This window comes from Mytilus galloprovincialis, chromosome 7, assembly GCF_965363235.1.
Source record: "Mytilus galloprovincialis chromosome 7, xbMytGall1.hap1.1, whole genome shotgun sequence".
NCBI classification, from domain to species: Eukaryota; Metazoa; Mollusca; class Bivalvia; order Mytilida; family Mytilidae; genus Mytilus; species Mytilus galloprovincialis.
Genome location: NC_134844.1, coordinates 84,278,028 through 84,296,247, shown reverse-complemented (window position 1 = coordinate 84,296,247; position 18,220 = coordinate 84,278,028). Strand labels below are relative to the sequence as shown.

General features: G+C 32.7%; 1 long non-coding RNA gene across 1 annotated transcript; it reads left to right on the top strand.

Annotated features, from left to right (window-relative positions):
* Positions 1 to 14,717: 14,717 nt before the first annotated feature.
* LOC143082015 (uncharacterized) lies at positions 14,718 to 16,645 on the top strand. The gene is made up of 2 exons (XR_012980221.1): positions 14,718 to 14,994; positions 16,307 to 16,645. It is a non-coding gene; the product is annotated as an uncharacterized LOC143082015 (long non-coding RNA).
* The last annotated feature ends 1,575 nt before the right edge of the window (positions 16,646 to 18,220 follow it).

Here is an 18,220-nt window from a genome sequence, read left to right as displayed (position 1 = left end):
TGTATTAGTTTTTTTTCAATATTTAAAATGTATCATGGAAAATTCTATTTACCGTTATAGCAGTTTGGATAACTTACGGCCATGTGAATATACGAAACGTTCACCATAAACGTGTTAGTCTTGTATATTAATACAACATATATAAATATTATATATATATATATAACATTACCAAGTAATGTCCGCTTTTTTTTTTTTTATCTTATAGCCTTCTGATCTGTGCTATATTCTGATTTAAAACTGGTAGCTTTTAACATATTAATGTTATGTTTTGAACATAATGTAAACAGATAAAATTTCAACTCTTTTACTTAAAAGTAATGAAAAGTGAAATAACAAAAACTTACTCAACTCACAGGAAAATTCAAAACGAAAAGTATCGAATCAAATACTAGTAGTAGCAATATCAAAATCTTAAACACATCAAACGAATGAATAACAACTTTCATATTCCTGACTTGGTACAAACATTTTCTTATGTAGAAAATGGTGGATTTAACATAGTTTTATAGCTAGTTAAATCCTTCACTTGACATGCATAAAATTATTTGACAATTCGATCAAACAGACATCATAGGTAAAATTGTCAATTATAGAAAGACAAAAATTCTTCTAAAGGTGCACAGAATTTTTAGTGATTCAAATGCTTTAATTGTAACTTGATATATTTAACATGTTGTTATGATGCTATGATAAGCACAAAAAGCACAATACGTCATTGAAATGCGTTTAATTTTGGACATCGCCACAAAATCGATATTTCGATCTGAAATTTCTTCAAAAACATTACAATTGCAGTATCAATAAATTTAAATGACATTCCTATTTATTCGATCTACATATGGCTCAGACTTAAAAAAAAAACCAACTAGGGTTAAAAACAGTAAATCAGACTTATTGGTCTAATAATTTGGTTCTCATATAAGTAACTTTCTAAAAAACAGCTGTCTAATTAGATGAAGAATGGAAATGAGGAATGTTTTAATGATAGATATGTCCTATTTTCGGTGCAAAATATAGTTAGCATGCATTTTGTGTCCAGGGGTACATGGACACGTATATATGGCTACATTAAAAATAGTGCAAAGTGTTCTAACTATATAAACAGATTAACAATCAAAGTCTATTATATTTGATACAGTAGCCCAGTGTTATATAAAACTTGCGATTTAGGCGGACACAGCTGGACACAACGTTACTTCTAAACTACTGACTACATAAGGACACAAGGGGACACAACGTATCTGTTATTTCTATATAAAACTTCTATAAATGGGAGGATACAGGCGGACACAAGAGGACACAACGTTATTTCTATATAAACTTCTATAATTGGGGGGATACAGGCGGACACAAGAGGACACAGCGTTATTTCTATATAAAACTTTATGAAATAGGGGGCTACAGGCGGACACAAGTGGACACAACGTCATTTCTATATAAAACTTTATGAAATAGCGGGCTACAGGCGGACACAAGTGGACACAACGTTATTTCTATATAAAACTTTATGAAATATAAAACTTTATGAAATAGGGGGCTACAGGCGGACACAAGTGGACACAACGTTAATTCTATATAAAACTTTATGAAATAGGGGGCTACAGGCGGACACAAATGGACACAACGTTATTTCTATATAAAACTTTATGAAATAGGGGGCTACAGGCGGACACAAATGGACACAACGCAATTTTTATATAAAACTTATAAAATCTGCTGGCTACAGGCGGACCGCTGGACACAGTGCTATTTCTATATAAAACTTCTAGAAATGAGGGGCTACAGGTGGACACAAGTGGACACAACGTAATTTCTATATAAAACTTATAAAATCTGCTGGCTACAGGCGGACCGCTGGACACAGTGCTATTTCTATATAAAACATCTAGAAATGAGGGGATACAGGCGGACACAAGTGGACACAACGTTATTTCTATGTAAAACTTTATGAAATAGGGGGCTACAGGCGGACACATGTGGACACAACGTAATTTTTATATAAAACTTATAAAATCTGCTGGCTACTGGCGGACACAGAACGTAATTTTTATATAAAACTTATAAAATCTGCTGGCTACTGGCGGACACAGCTGGACACAGTGCTATTACTATATAAAACTTCTAGAAATGAGGGGCTACAGGTGGACACAAGTGGACACAACGTAATTTCTATATAAAACTTATAAAATCTGCTGGCTAGAGGTGGACACAGCTGGACACAGTACTATTCCTATATAAAACTTCTAGAAATGGGGGGCTACAAGTGGACACAAGTGGACACAACGTAATTTCTATATAAAACCAATAAAATCTGCTGGCTACAGGTGGAAACAGCTGGACACAGTACTATTAATATATAAAACTTCTAGAAATGGGGGCTATAGGCGGACACAAGTGGACACAACGTTATTTCTATATAAAACTTATAAAATCTGCTGGCTACAGGCGGACACAGCTGGACACAGTGCTATTTCTATATAAATCTTCTAGAAATGAGGGGATACAGGCGGACACAAGTGGACACAACGTAATTTCTATATAAAACTTATAAAATCTGCTGGCTACAGGCGGACACAGCTAGACACAGTGCTATTTCTATATAAAACTTCTAGAAATGAGGGGATGCAGGCGGACACAAGTGGACACAACGTAATTTCTATATAAAACTTATAAAATCTGCTGGCTACAGGCGGACACAGCTGGACACAGTGCTATTTCTATATAAAACTTCTAGAAATGAGGGGCTACAGGTGGACACAAGTGGACACAACGTAATTTCTATATAAAACTTATAAAATCTGCTGGCTACAGGCGGACACAGCTGGACACAGTACTATTCCTATATAAAATTCTAGAAATGAGGGGATACAGACGGACATAAGTGGACACAACGTAATTTCTATATAAAACTTATAAAATCTGCTGGCTACAGGCGGACACAGCTGGGCACAGTGCTATTTCTATATAAAACTTCTAGGAATGAAGGGATACAGGCGGACACAAGTGGACACAACGTTATTTCTATATAAAACTTTATGAAATAGGGGGCTACAGGCGGACACAAGTGGACACAACGTAATTTTTATATAAAACTTATAAAATCTGCTGGCTACTGGCGGACACAGCTTGACACAGTGCTATTTCTATATACAACTTCTAGAAATGAGGGGCTACAGGTGGACACAAGTGGACACAACGTAATTTCTATATAAAACTTATAAAATCTGCTGGCTACAGGCGGACACAGCTGGACACAGTGCTATTTCTATAAAACTTCTAGAAATGAGGGGATACAGACGGACACAAGTGGATACAACGTTATTTCTATATAAAACTTATAAAATCTGCTGGCTACAGGCGGACACAGCTGGACAGAGTGCTATTTCTATATAAAACTTCTAGAAATAAGGGGATACAGGCGGACACAAGTGGACACAACGTAATTTCTAAATAAAACTTATAAAATCTGCTGGCTACAGGTGGACACAGCTGGACAAAATACTATTTCTATATAAAACTTCTAGAAATGGGGGGATACAGGCGGACACAAGTTGACACAACGTAATTTTTATATAAAACTTATAAAATATGCTGGCTACAGGTGGACACAGTACTATTCCTATATAAAACTTCTAGAAATGGGGGCTACAGCCGGACACAAGTGGACACAACGTAATTTCTATATAAAACTTATAAAATCTACAGGCTACAGATGGACACAGTACTATTCCTATATAAAACTTCTAGAAATGGGGATGAAAATCCTTCAATTTAGTGTTAAACAAACAACTCATCAATAATAGTTTAGTATTTACAACCGTTATTGAAAGGACTGTTGAAATTTATTAGTGGCTTTGTGGCACATTTCTCTTTTTGTAGACCTTTCACTTCCTCTTTTGTTAGGAAAGGCATGACAATGAAATACAACTTGGACTCATTAATAAATAAAAGGCAACAAAAAGCTTTCCCAGTTTGTTAAAACGGAAAATGAATTTACCACTGAAGATAATTGATAATATTCAAGTATATCAAGATTTTTTTCTATGCATACAAAAACTCCAGTTGAATATTATCCAAACAAATTATATTGTGACTTTTTCCTCACGGTGACTGTTTTTTCTTGTGACTTTTTTCCGTTTACCATCAGGACACACCAGCACAATGACACTAGGACCAACCTGCACAGAATCAGGACATTTCTAAATTGAGAAAATGCACAATTTTAATATATTGTGCGGGTTTTTTCACCAAACAATTTTGTCGTGTGGATTTGGGTATAGAAAGCGGTCTCCAGGGGCATTTTTATTTTATTTCTTAAGTTCAAGATTTTCTAAATATGAACACTTTTGTGTTACGCTTACTAAAACAGTTTACAAGGTCACATTTTTAATTTGGTGGCCTATAAACCCATAATAAACAAAATTAAAAAAATCTCAACTGTTTCCTTCCATTTCTTGTGCGAGAAAACGTCAAAAGTCCTCATTAATTTTTTTTTACATATTCACCAGAACCAGTCAGGACCTATGATCACCAGTACAGAAAGTTTTCTTGCAGGACAACCTTGCCCATCGTGATGTAGACATTTTTCGTACCGTACTGCACGCACGGAGTGTGTTACGAAAATGATAACAAAAACTTAATTTTGATAATTAGATAAATCAGTATACGATGAATGATAGAAACTGACTGGAAAACGAAGATAAATTCATTGAAGGCCTAGCTGTTATACTAGGTCCGAATGCATCCAGCTTCTGAAGTAAAAAAATGTCCCGAAAACGAACTGATTTTAATGTAAGTCGTCGTCCTACGATAAATTACGATACAAAACAAAATTTGCTGAGAAATTCTTTCTTCATTTTTTTTAATAGGGGAATAGATCTTACTTCGTAAAATTTGAAATTATATTGTATTTTTTTTTTCTCAAAATAGGCTTTCGCAATAAAGATAAGAGCTAAGTAATATTTCAGAATTTCAATATTTCAAGAAATGTATTTATTACTGGACAAGAATTTACAGTTTAATGGATTTTTAAAAAAATAATTAAATAAAATTTACAGGGTCAGTAGAAATACCGCAAAGGACCTCCTTAGTGCACTAAGAACAAAAATGTGCACTAAGGACCTGATGGAATGATACAACTGTCACAAAGGACATTACATATAGAAGTAGGCTTTGTAAAATTACATAATTTCAAATTTTATAATCATATCTTTTGAAATTAGAAAGTTATTTAATGTTTTATCGACACGCGCCTCAATCAGTTGATTGTCAACTGTGTAATTGATAGAAATTCACGTTCGCTCAACCTTAACCCGGTTATAATTGAATCCTTATAATTCACTTGTATGTTATACTGATTATGTACAGGTACATGTATATGGTATTTCAAAATGTTCTGTGTTTGTTGTTACTACCGTGTTTATTTTGTATTTCTGTCTGTTATATTCTTTACTTCTATGTAAAAGCGTATTATCTGCTCTTAATTCTTGATTTTTTTTATCCTTTTAATTTCGTTTGCTTGTTTGTTAAGTTAATTTTTTGCTAATCTCTGGTAAATTATGGAATCAGGGTCGTGCTCGGAATGAAGTTTCATGTCTTCCATCTGCATATGACTGAGGGGGAGGACAGGGGGTACCCTTCTCCCACCCCTCTTCTCCTTTCTCCTACCCCTCTTCTCCTTATTTTATTTTTTTTAATTTACCGGAAAAAAAGAGAGATATTTTATTTTTTCATATTTTATTTTTTTCTCCAACTTTTTCTCCTTTCTCCCATCCTTCCTCTCCTTTCTCTTACCCCCTTTCTCCTTTCTCCTACCCCCTTTCTCCCTTTCTCCCTGTCTCCCTTACCCCTGTCCTCCCCCTCATGACTGTTAGGTCCGAGACCACAATTATTTCCTAGTGCATTTCTTTTAGAAAATAAATGAAAATTAAAACAATCCCACCTGCGCTTTCTCAATGAAATTTGTACAGTGTGTTGTACTCCTTTTGGGACAAATTATATCAAAATTATAGAGAACTTCATCGCCTCTAACTCAAATTATGGACAATTTTATGTTTAGGGCGTCTTGAAATTTTTTGACAGCTTCCGAAGTGCTAATTTTAAACCTTTTTCAGATGGACCAAATCACTACTTTCCTTAAAATTTCGGGACCCAATTTTTTACAGTGTAATTTCACCCCCCTTCTTGCAATTTGAGGCATTAAACATGGAGAAATAAATTTGGAAGAGGTATAAAAATTAATGGCAAGTAACCCACTGTCAACACTAGGGACTATATTCGTATTTATAACATTAAATTTTATAATTATACAAAAAACACATAAGAATAACAATAAATTCATATGATAGGTTAGAAATACAACTTCAATATAACGGATTTTTCTATCTTGAACAAGAAGTTATCTTAACTATTAACTTCTATACCACATTTTGAATATATTGGTTTCTTAAATCACTAAAGTATATGCCTATTACATTATAAAAGAAAATGTTATTCATCGTCAATTGTTGAAGTTGAAATAAAGATGAATTGTGAAAAAAAAAAAAGCATTTACATCAGTTATAAAGGTATCTCTCATAGAAGACAGTTATGATTAGAACTTTGAACACAAAAAAAACAAAAAAAAAAAACTTTAGAAATTGGTAGATGGCAGATTAATCAGAGAGAAAATTTCATTTGTATTAAATGTAATTTCTATTGAGGACGAAATTCATTATGTTTTTGCACATTCGGCAATACTAGACACACGCTGTCAAAACATTAATTGATCCCTAAGGGGATGCCACGTTTTGTAAAGGATTCGATCAATAATTTAACGTTTGCAAATGAAATGAAATGAATAGAAATTTTTCCGACTTGTATGTGTTTATTTACTACCTTCACAGTGACACCTAATTATTAGAGATCAAGATTTCAAGAGATCAGACGACCTAATCAACACGGTTATCGGTATTGAATATGATCATCGGTCGTGCATGACTAATCCCAAATAACGGCTCGTGCCGATAAAATTGATTTAAAACAAAAAACTATAAGCATTCCTTAACGCTCACTCTGTCCTGAGTGGACTTTTTTATGTCATGACGTACCGCAAAATTGTTGCTTCATTTTGTTGATTTAGAAAAATGAACACAAAAATCCATATCGAAATTGGTAGATGGGGAAATATTCAGAGAAAAAAGTGTTGGTTAATTCTGTTATATTGGCGACGAGTTCCATTTTAGAATGTTCGGCAATAGACAAAAGTAGACGAATGCTACAAAAGCATCTTTTGTAAACAGACCACATATTAAATAAGAAAATATCAGTATCTAATGAATAGATAAGATAAGATATACAATACATAGAACAATCAATACCCGGCCATATAATTTGGCTTATGAGACACATTGCACAAAATATAAACATCTTCTTAAAAATCCAACAATAGTTTGAAATACTTTATATTTAAAACTAATAAATATGATTTAAGAGTATTTTCAACATGATGAATAAAACTAAAGTAAAAAAAAAATATATATAGAAATGTTTCGAAAAAAATAAAATAAAATATATCTAAAACTTCACCTTAACTAATGTGTGGAAATATTTACGTTAAGATGTCACGAAAAAATAATCTTATATGCATAATTCAAATGAACATAATTAATTAGATTAATTATTATATATCGTATATATCATTTTATTCTGGTATCACCTTAGTTGGACAAAGGTATACAGAAAAACACATTAGTTTACTTACATTGCATATATGTACATTTGTTGAGGAAGCATTAAATATGAGTTTTTTACAACGGTATGATCAGTAAAGCCGACAGGTGTCATCAGAGAGAATCCAGTTTGTCATTTAAAATTCTAATAAATATGCACAAATTTCGAAGTTTAGTTTTTTTGTTTGTTCATAATAGCATTAAATTTTAAAACATTACAGTTCGTTAGGTATTTTTTGTCAATAAGTAGTGTTCTATCTGTCAAGAGGCTGCTGCACTCCTTTGACATAGTGGTATTCGTCACCTATAGCAACTCTGCACAACGGACACTTTCTCTGTTATCGGGGAATGTTTTGCCATCTACCATTTTCAATCGGCAGTTTATGGTTCATTGTCCTAAACCGCGACATTGTTATTACATCGTTATCATCAAGTACGTTAAAAAATTCACGGAAAAAATAAGTTAACAATTTATGTCGCGTGAAAAAAACAGTTGAAAATTATGTTAACAATTCACGTCGCATAAAAAACTTTTACATAAAAATGGCTGAATCTCTGAGCAATTCATGATTTGTATAAATTTTAAATCATCATTCAAATTATCGAAACCATTTTATATGTTGTGAACATTATGAGTAAAGGTCAAATCTCAAGTCATTATATAGACAACTGTTCAATAAAAAAATGTCAGAGCAATGAGTACATAAACGATCTTCAACAGGCTTGGTGTATCTTCCAGTCTCGATAGCTAACGGGAGCAAGCCTGCACGAAAAAGGACTATATAGCACGCCGGTTCGACCGTGGAATAATTTTTGAAATTAACGGTTCAACGGAACAGTTGCGTTTGTATTGCCTGTATGTTATACGTGTCCATTGTCTTTTCCGCGATCGTTCAAGAGTTCTCTCTGCCATTCTGTGTTATTTATGATGTTAACTTGTTCAATGACTTTTTTCATTGCTACTTTTGTACTCATTGTCAAATCACTAGCAATGTTCCTAATTTCCAATAAGTTGACCGTCTTGTTCACCTTTTCCGTCGACGTGATAATCAGCTCCAATTACCAGTCAACAAAATAAATGATACACGACTTTTTTTTTAAAGTTAAAGATGAAGTTTTCCGTTTATAGGACTAATATTGAAGGTAGAAATATAAATCCGTTTAAAAAAAATGGTTTTTAGCTCTCATGGCGTCATTTGGCGAAATTTAAACCTTATTTAGGAGATACCATCGGATAAAACAAAACATCCAAAAAACAGTCCCAATGGTTTGGCTGGCTGATTTTGCTAGTTCCTTGGTATTTTTTCTAAATGTAAAGTGTTCGTCAAGCCAAATATAAGGATATTTATAAGAATACGTTATTGTTAAATCATTATTACTACTTGTAAAATTAAAGTCTCAAATATCAAACGATTGTGTTCTAAAGTGAACTACTTTCATCCTGAGCACAAGTCTGTCAGGACATTAAGCATGCGTTGTAAACTCTGTTCGTCCGGCGCGATTAGGGCAATATCATCAGCATAAAGCAAAATACCTAATGTTTTTTTCACTTAAAAACACTCCACACTAAAGAACATTTATACGGTCGGCTAAGTCATTAAAATATACAGAGAATAAAGTAGGCGAGAGAATTATATATTTATTTGCATCCCTGTTTCACTTCAGATGACATACCAAACCACGGTGTTAGCATATCATTTACTATAACTGTGCACTGAACATCTTCATATAATGATTTTATTGCATTAAAACATTGGCCAGGAATTCCCATAACTTGAAGCTTGTAAATCCCGTCTTACTGTATTAAAATGCTTATATGTTCTAATAATATAATAGTAATTAAAATTGTCAATTGAATTTATCCTTTAAAAAAAGTATTTAAACTTTGGATATCAAATAAAGAATATCACAGTAACCTTTATGTAAAATACAAATATGCACACACAAAAAGAAAAAAGAAAACTGAAAGTGAATACATATGGTTTGCAAATCATAATTTTATATATAAAAAAAAATCTTCCCACGCGACATATCAGAAAACGGGAGCGATGAGAGATTGTTTTTTAATTAGATTGCACTACAATATAATAGTTATTAAGGTGCGGTTGAATTTCCTGTCATTTATTCATCATTCAGGCACGAACTTGTCTCAGAAAAAAAATATATCTCTGTACATTAACCTCAGTTTCAGTTATAGAGATGTGAGCTTTTTCTGTGATATGTGCTTTTGACCATCCACAAGAACTTGCGGTCATCCGATGTTCAGTACTTCAGTACTTTGTCTATTAAGTTTTATAGATAAAAATGAATATTGTATTGAATTTTTATAGAAAAAAACATTGTTCATTTTTTTTTAAATAACTCAGATAACCTCCACATTGCACCATACAAAGGTGGGAAAATTGTTAAAGCAAATAATCGATTATTTACATAGGCCAAAGTGTAAAAACAATTTAAAGGAGATATTATTGGTAATCTGAATAGAAGAATTTGTCTTGAAGGTTATTTACGCGCTCGACCAAGTCGTTTCCACCTCCTTGTTGGTGAGCAGGAGACTTAGACTAACGGAAGGGTTGCTTTAACTTGTAAAAAATTGAACAAATTAATAAAAAGAGAAGTATTATTACCTGTATTTTACATGAGTTTACCTGTAAAAAATAATGCGCGCAAATGTAATCAAAAGCTGCGCGCAAACGTAATGCACCGGTTAAAAACTTCCATTTGTTGTTTTTAATTACTTCTGTCGGTATCTCATCAAATCCAGAAGCTTTTCGTAGTTTCGCACATTCGACTGCACTATAGTGATCTCGTCACGTTGGTTGTAATCGATGTCACTATTATTTAAGCTGGCATTTGGTTAAATTCCATGATTGGACTTCATTTCTCAGTAAATTATACAGGAAAACATCGTCAAAAGTTGTATGTTATCCTTAAACTTGCATATGAAGAACTTGGGAGAGGTGTTTGAGAAAACAGGCCACTGGAAACGTCTACTATTGCTTGCAGGAAACATATTATGGTTCGGTTCCTTCTGTGCAATATATTATTTGGTACTAAACAACTCTCAAAAAAGAAAAAGAAGATCGTTTTTCTCCGCTCGAAACCGCCACCCCGTGTCAAGCATAGCCGACATCCAGCATGTGGCGTTCTACACGGTGTAATTGTACTAAGGTAGAAAAAATAATGAAAAGTAATATTGTAATATGTATTTGAAATTCAATTTGTTTTAGATTCGTTTAGTCTATTTTACAAATTATATAAACGTAAATTCAAGGAGTAATTTTTGAAAGGTGACAAAAAAGGGGAAGTAACTCAAATTGTTGTAAACAACTTTCGTACATAAACTAGGCCGTTATATTATTTTTCTCGTTTGTATTGATTTGAATTGTCATTTCGGGGCCTTTTATAGCTGACCATGCAGTATGGGCTTTACTCATTGTTATAGACTGTACGGTAACCTAATTTATGTGTCATTTGGTCTCTTGCGGAGAATTGTCTCATTGGCAATCCGCATACCACATATTCTTTTTATATTTGAAATACACAAATTATCAACGACCTAAAGCTAAGGTAATTAGTGTCTTTGACACCAAAGCTGTCAAGTGAAGCCATACAATTAATGGGTCAGTTAATTTGACAGTACACACAGCTAGTTGAACTTCCCTTCTTGTTCATGGAAGCTAGAATTACAAATTTGCCGCCGTATTTCAAAGGAAAATCACTTATGAAATCAGTCTGATGGATTAGGTATCATAATGAAACGGATTATTTTCGGAATTCCTGGGTTATTTAACGACCTAGCGGGTATCCCGGGTGACCCCTCAGAATTGTGAAACTCTCGGATCACTCCCACAGGATACAGGTCAGTTGACAGATATGCAACAGCCGCCTGACAATTTCATAACTATAGGAAAAAAAGGGGAAAATAAAATATTTTTAGTAGTTTTAAATTGTATTATACTAAAATATTTTATATCATATAGTGTTATACTACATATACTGCTATAGATATTTTATTTTCCCCATTTTTTCGCTATAATTATGAACATTATATTATTCGCCAGGCGAGTGTGAAACATCTAATACGCCTAGATATCTGATAAGTATCTAGGAATATAATATATATTCTAACTTTGATATAGTTGCATTGCCATTCGATTTTATTATCAATAGTCATGAGGACAAATTTAAAAGTCGGCTCTACACCTTCAAGTAGTTTCCCTGTACCCATGATTAATAGATTGTACGTGCGCCTGCGCATTGCGTATTTTAAGTTCATTACAGTAAAAGTTGCAAGAATTTGGTAAACGCAAGTTTGTCCTTTTACATACTTCATATAAGGGTGTAATATTGTATTATATTGACGATTTATTCACTCTATATCTTGAATATTGCACACCTTTATCCAGGAATGATTTGAATATTAAATATTAGTATAGCCATTGGTGTTCTATATTCTTCCATATGGATGTGTCCGGAAATGTCCGGTGCCTATATATGGGTCGTTTTCAAAAAATGTCGAATTTTCAGTACACCCATGCTAACTTTTTTTATTTCTAATGGAAATTTCAGTTGTAATGGTTTAAATGAAAGCTTGTCGGATTTGTGATTCAGAACATTAATAATAAACACACCTTACATCTATTTTGATAAGATTAAACTGCATTTAAGACCCATTTTGGGGGTATTTGTCTGCGTACAGTGTCAGAAAAACACATTTCAAATGATTTTTTTGCGATTTTCCGATCGCCTTGATATCTGCAAAAGGGACTTTTTAAGAACGTTTAATATTACTCTAACGAAAAATCGTAGCTTCTATATCATTGTATGTAACATATTATCTACAAACTAAATTGAATCTGCGTACAGGAGGTTCATGTCTTTCCTGTTACCGCTACTTAAATCAGCCGTGAAATTATTCTCCCTATGAATATTGAATCAGTCAGTGTTGATCTCAAAAGTGCAAAGTAATCTTTACATTTAAAACGCCTCGTTTCTTGAACGACAGTGTAGAGAAAACAAATTTCAAGACATATAGTGAAAAAAAATATAGCGTACTTTTTTTCATGTCTATGCTGTTACCACCAATTTTGATTAAATACACCAACAGTATACGTGTAAAAAGTGCAATAACGTGTTGGAAACCAAATTCACAATAGAAAAACGTAATCACTCCACCAAAGGGAGTAGTTATTTCACAACAGCAATCAAAAACGAAGAAATTTGTCTATCCTGTTATGTCTATCCTGTTACTATTGTTGCTATGGTTACAGTAACAGGATAGACAATTGTAGACAAAAACGTCGTTATTTTTTTTATCTTAACATATAGGTGCAAAACGAATGAAATATTTCGTTGTTTGAAGTCACCTTAAGGTTATAACGTATTAATCTTCCCAATTAAGCATTCGCAGGTGCAATACTGATATCGGTAACAGGATAGACAAAAAGGTAACAGGATAGACTTTTATATAGTAATATATCAGAAACGTACGTTCCTGTTACCAATGAAATATAGAGAAAAGTAAACTAACTTATGAGGGATTTACTTGATGTTGGGTTTAATTGAAAGGGTGAAAAAATGCCGACAATATAAATTGCTATCTTAGACTTGCATTACTGGTGGTAATTTTTACAACCTTTGAAAACCAATTTTTAGAGGCATTTTTCAGTACAACCTGTTAAATTGGCAAATAATCTATTATATTACAGAATGAATATATATAGAAGTTTATTCTCTTTAAAACCATCTAATTGTCTACGTAAAACAAGCTTAACATTTTATCTAAACCTTTTCTTAATAACCCAAAATTTCTTTTGAAAATGGTAACAGGATAGACAAAATAATGTACCACCGATCAAAAAATGTTTCAACATATTTTTGTATGACATCATTAAGATTGCATCTTTTAATATGTTGTTCTTAAAGTACTGTTTGTTTTGATTATCTTATGTAGAGGGTTGTTTGAATAAGTAACTTTTAATATTTTTTTCAATTTCAAAATTCGACATTTTTTGAAAATGACCCATATATAAACACAATGCAAAAAGAAATTTGCAGTGTAATTTATATTTAAGAAAATTGAATGATTGAATTTTCATTTGTGTCATTTGTCAATTGGTCATTTATATTAAATCAAGCATTTAAACTGAATTACTGCATTCAATATTTGTAATTTATCGTTGTGTCCATGTGTCCGGACACAAAATGCATATCAACTATATTTTGCACCGAAACCTTGCCACTAATGTATCTAACTGTCGGGGTGCTTTGCCGAACTATTCGGACCCTTCCCGACCAGTAGGAATCTGTAACGAACTAAAACGACTGCGTTCAGACAATAAAAGGACATTCCAGATAATTGAGGATACTAATCCGACTTTTCACTTGTCTAATATATGTTTATTAATATATGAAATAATAAGATGTGGTATGATCGTTAATTTTTGTTCAAAACAATAATCGAAAAACAAATTACAGGTGAAAGAAACTACAGGTACATTTGCGCAAACGTTATACCATTTCTCCGCCCAAATGTATTGCAAGTCATTTCAAAATCCGCGCAATCCTTAACTAAACTAGATGAAAACATGACTGTAATACAATCCAAGAGGAATGAGTCAAAAGAGGTAATAGGTTTACAATTCACAGCGGTCGCTTATATTAAATATATACTGCTGTGGATAGTAAACTCAATTAGAATTCATACTAAATAACAAATTGTTTTTTTTAGATTTTATCTCGTAAATTCGTATATAAATTAAAGTTGTTAAAAATATGAAAAAAAAAAACAATAAAAAGGTAAAAAAAAAACCAACAATATTAACATGATTAACTCAACAGAAAGCAAATATACGAACAAAGGCCGATTTTATTAATGTTATTTCTATATAGTTAATTGTGGGTCGAGTTTATTAAAGGCCGAGTTTGTTTTATACCTTACTATTCAACAGTGACACTAGTCTCGATCATCCAGCCGCTTTATTTTTCAAAGTCGAGCGTCTGGATGACAAGTGATATAAAAATGGTAATTTATGACATTCGGAATAGTATCGGCTTTTTTAGCTTGTTTTTAAAGATAATGTCCAAGACGAATAACCAAGAAGTTGGTTATTGACTTCGGAAGAAATTATATTACGATAATACTATTGAAAAGCCCGAGTGTACCGATTGTTGTTTAAAGCTATTTATATTTTGTTTGTGACGACATACAAGTCGTGGAAAACACCAGACAGCATGGCTTCCATGACCGCGAAGGAAAATAACAGCACATCAAACCTTGGTAAGATGATATAACACCACAAACTGTTACATAAATTTTAATGCAAACTGAAACAACGAGTAGTTATATATTCTTTCATGCATGTCCGTGCTACGTAAGCAAGTTAATAATCATACAATAAATGGCAATTTTTGTATTGACTGGGACCACTCGAACAGTCGTGTGTACGCTATAAATACATTTTGGGGTTGTTAACTTTAAAAATACTTGACGGAAAAGTAATATGACGCCGAAATATGAACTTCATCCAAGATAAGTTTGTTGTATTTATATGTAGTGTATAAAGGAGTTTGCATTTTGATATGTGTAAAAAAAAAGGGGGGAGGAGAGATGCGCAATGTTGTACACATTTGAAGAAGGGAACGCAATTCAAAAACATAAGCAGACGAAAAACAAACAAAGTATATCTAGAAGATGCCACTGATTTTGTACATACACCAAACGGTCAAAATGATTTATGCTCGATTTTTTTTTTAAACAAATGCATTTAGCTTATACAAACATTTAAGAAGTGCGACACGTTGTTATGAAAAGTAATTTAAATATACTGTTAGTAAACAAAGTCTGGACTGGTCAACTTAAAAACGAAAAATACTTTTTTGCACTTTTAAGAGGCATTTTTTTCACACTAAAAAAAGTCCTTAAAAGAATACAAATGTTGTCAGTGAATATATACCAATTGGCTATCTAAACCTTGAAACAAAACCATGGCATGAGGAATACACTGTAAATTTGTTTTTGATGTAAAACAAGACAGTAAAACAATAGATGCAGCATCAATGAAAGGAGGTGTCAATGAGGCAGCAACCGGTGAACCCAATGACATACATTACCAAAAGTAGACATCAACATGATTAAGAGGACATCTTGTTGACTTAAACAAAAATTGAGAAAAAAGTACCAAAAGGTCAACATTATACAAGCAAGAACATGCGGTATGAATACCAATGAGACAACTATCCACCCCAAGTTCAAAGGAGGTGGATGAGAGCAAGTATAGGCAACTGCTTGTATGGCCTTTAACAATGATAAAAATTCATGCATAATTTTGATAGAGAATACAGACAGGGAATGTGTCAAAGAGACATTAACCCGACAAGAGAGCAGGAAACAACCCAATGCCACCAATGGGTCGTGTCATCACCACAGCGAGATAATCTCGCATCCCGTAGCGGAATTCAGCTTGCACCAAGACATTTCTAAATGTATATTTCTATATGATTTATGTTTTTTTCCAAACATTTTGTTTTTCATATATGCTATGCTGGTGACCAAAAATTAATATGATTTTAACATTTACTTTATTTTGTAGACAAACCAATGATGATTTCGGGACACAGTTGTTATGTGTAAAATGTGAAGAATTAAAACAACTATATAAATATTCGAATTTTCATTGTATCATAAACAGCTTCAATTTTATAAGAAAAAAGATTCAAAGATTTTTTTTTTAATTACTGCAGCAGCAATCATTATAAATAAATCACAGTATCAAAAATGTTGGGTTAACATTATTTTGACAGCAACCACAAATCGAAAAAAGGTACACAGACATATATTAAGTAAATGAAACAAACATCAAGAAACACATTGTTGTCAGATATGTCGGAGAATTTTAAAGATTTGTATTAACAAATTAAAAATCATATAAACAATTTAACAGTTTTCATGTTTGCGTTGTATCTCATTTACATGTCTGGCCCTTCTCAGTTAACTATATGGTATGGAGTTTTCTTAATATTGGAGGCCGAGCAGTGATTCTATTTGCGAATATCCATGTCATTTGAACTCTGCTGGGTTGTTGCCTCATTAGCAATCTCCTTAGTTTATATAAAGGTTCACATGTACAGGAGAATTCGAAGTTGTTGTTTTTGTGAAGCTGCCCTTTTATACAAAAGTCATGATGGATATTATAATAGTTTGTAGTAGGAGAATACACTTTTCAGTTATTTTTTGTATAAGTTATCATGCAGTATGGGATAAATCCCATTCCACCTTTTCAATGTGATTGATTCAAACATGCATTCAAAGAGTATTGGGTTTCATGAATGACTGGTTAACTTCTGTATTTCTTCATAGACACGGAGACTGGCAAAGTGGTATTGTGTGAAGGTTGGTCCCCAAATGTTTTCTTCCCAAAAGAATTAGGCGATATAGATTATTGGTGAAACATTCAGACTATTCTGTCGTTAGCAATTTTAAGATCAGTTAATTTTGTAAATAAAAATTGAGTTTACTCATTGTGTGATCTCACTGATCTGCCAGTGATAAGTTGTTAAACAGGGTTTTTAAATTTTACATTGTAATCTTAGAGTTGTTTTACTTTCTATAAACGTAACTTGATGTGTGCTTTTCGAGTAAGGTAAGTGCGTCAGATATTTGAAAGATTATTATAAAAAGGAAAGCATAAATTATAACAATAATTTACAGAAATAAGAATGAGACAAAACTAAGAAAAATGGATAAAAATTAAAATTAAGGAATACAGACTAACGTGGTTACAATATACCGACTGTTGGTTGCTTAACGTCAAGTGGCAAATATTTCATGCATGTTCAGGACGATGTGATACAATATAAAGAATAGAGAATATATATAGTGGTGTGCTATAATATGAAAATAGAGAAAAATGGTAGTTTATAGTATGAAGATAAGAGAATATTAAACGTGGTGTGTTAAAATATAAAAATAGATCTTCAAGTTGGGTTGCTTGGTTATCGTCTTGTGGTAAATAATGGTAATGTTCAGGACGAAAAAAAAATAACAATAATTATAAAGATGAGGTCCTAAATTATAGCCCGTTGGGGATACATGTTCGAGAAATTATAACTCGCCAGAAAATTAAGGTATATTGGATTATGTACAACGGTCCACCTACGGATCCCTCTCTTAGCGCACAGAGAGCGTGGTATCCTCTATACACGACCAGTGGCGGATCCAGAACTTGTTATAAGGAGGGCAGTATACAGTCATGCTACAGTGTTTCCTTATATGATATAATCAACCAAATTTTTCCCACGAAAAAAAATCATGTCTTTAATTTTTTTTTACATGTGACAAAAATTCAGAAAAAAAGATCGCCGCTAATTACAGTATTTTTTATCGTTCTTTTAAGATTGCCCATCTGCAAGTTGGGCAACAGGATCAGCTACAAGAATGTCAGTTTTAATAGATATACATGTAACGTTACACTGTTAACTGATCTTTACTGTTGTTATTATTGTTT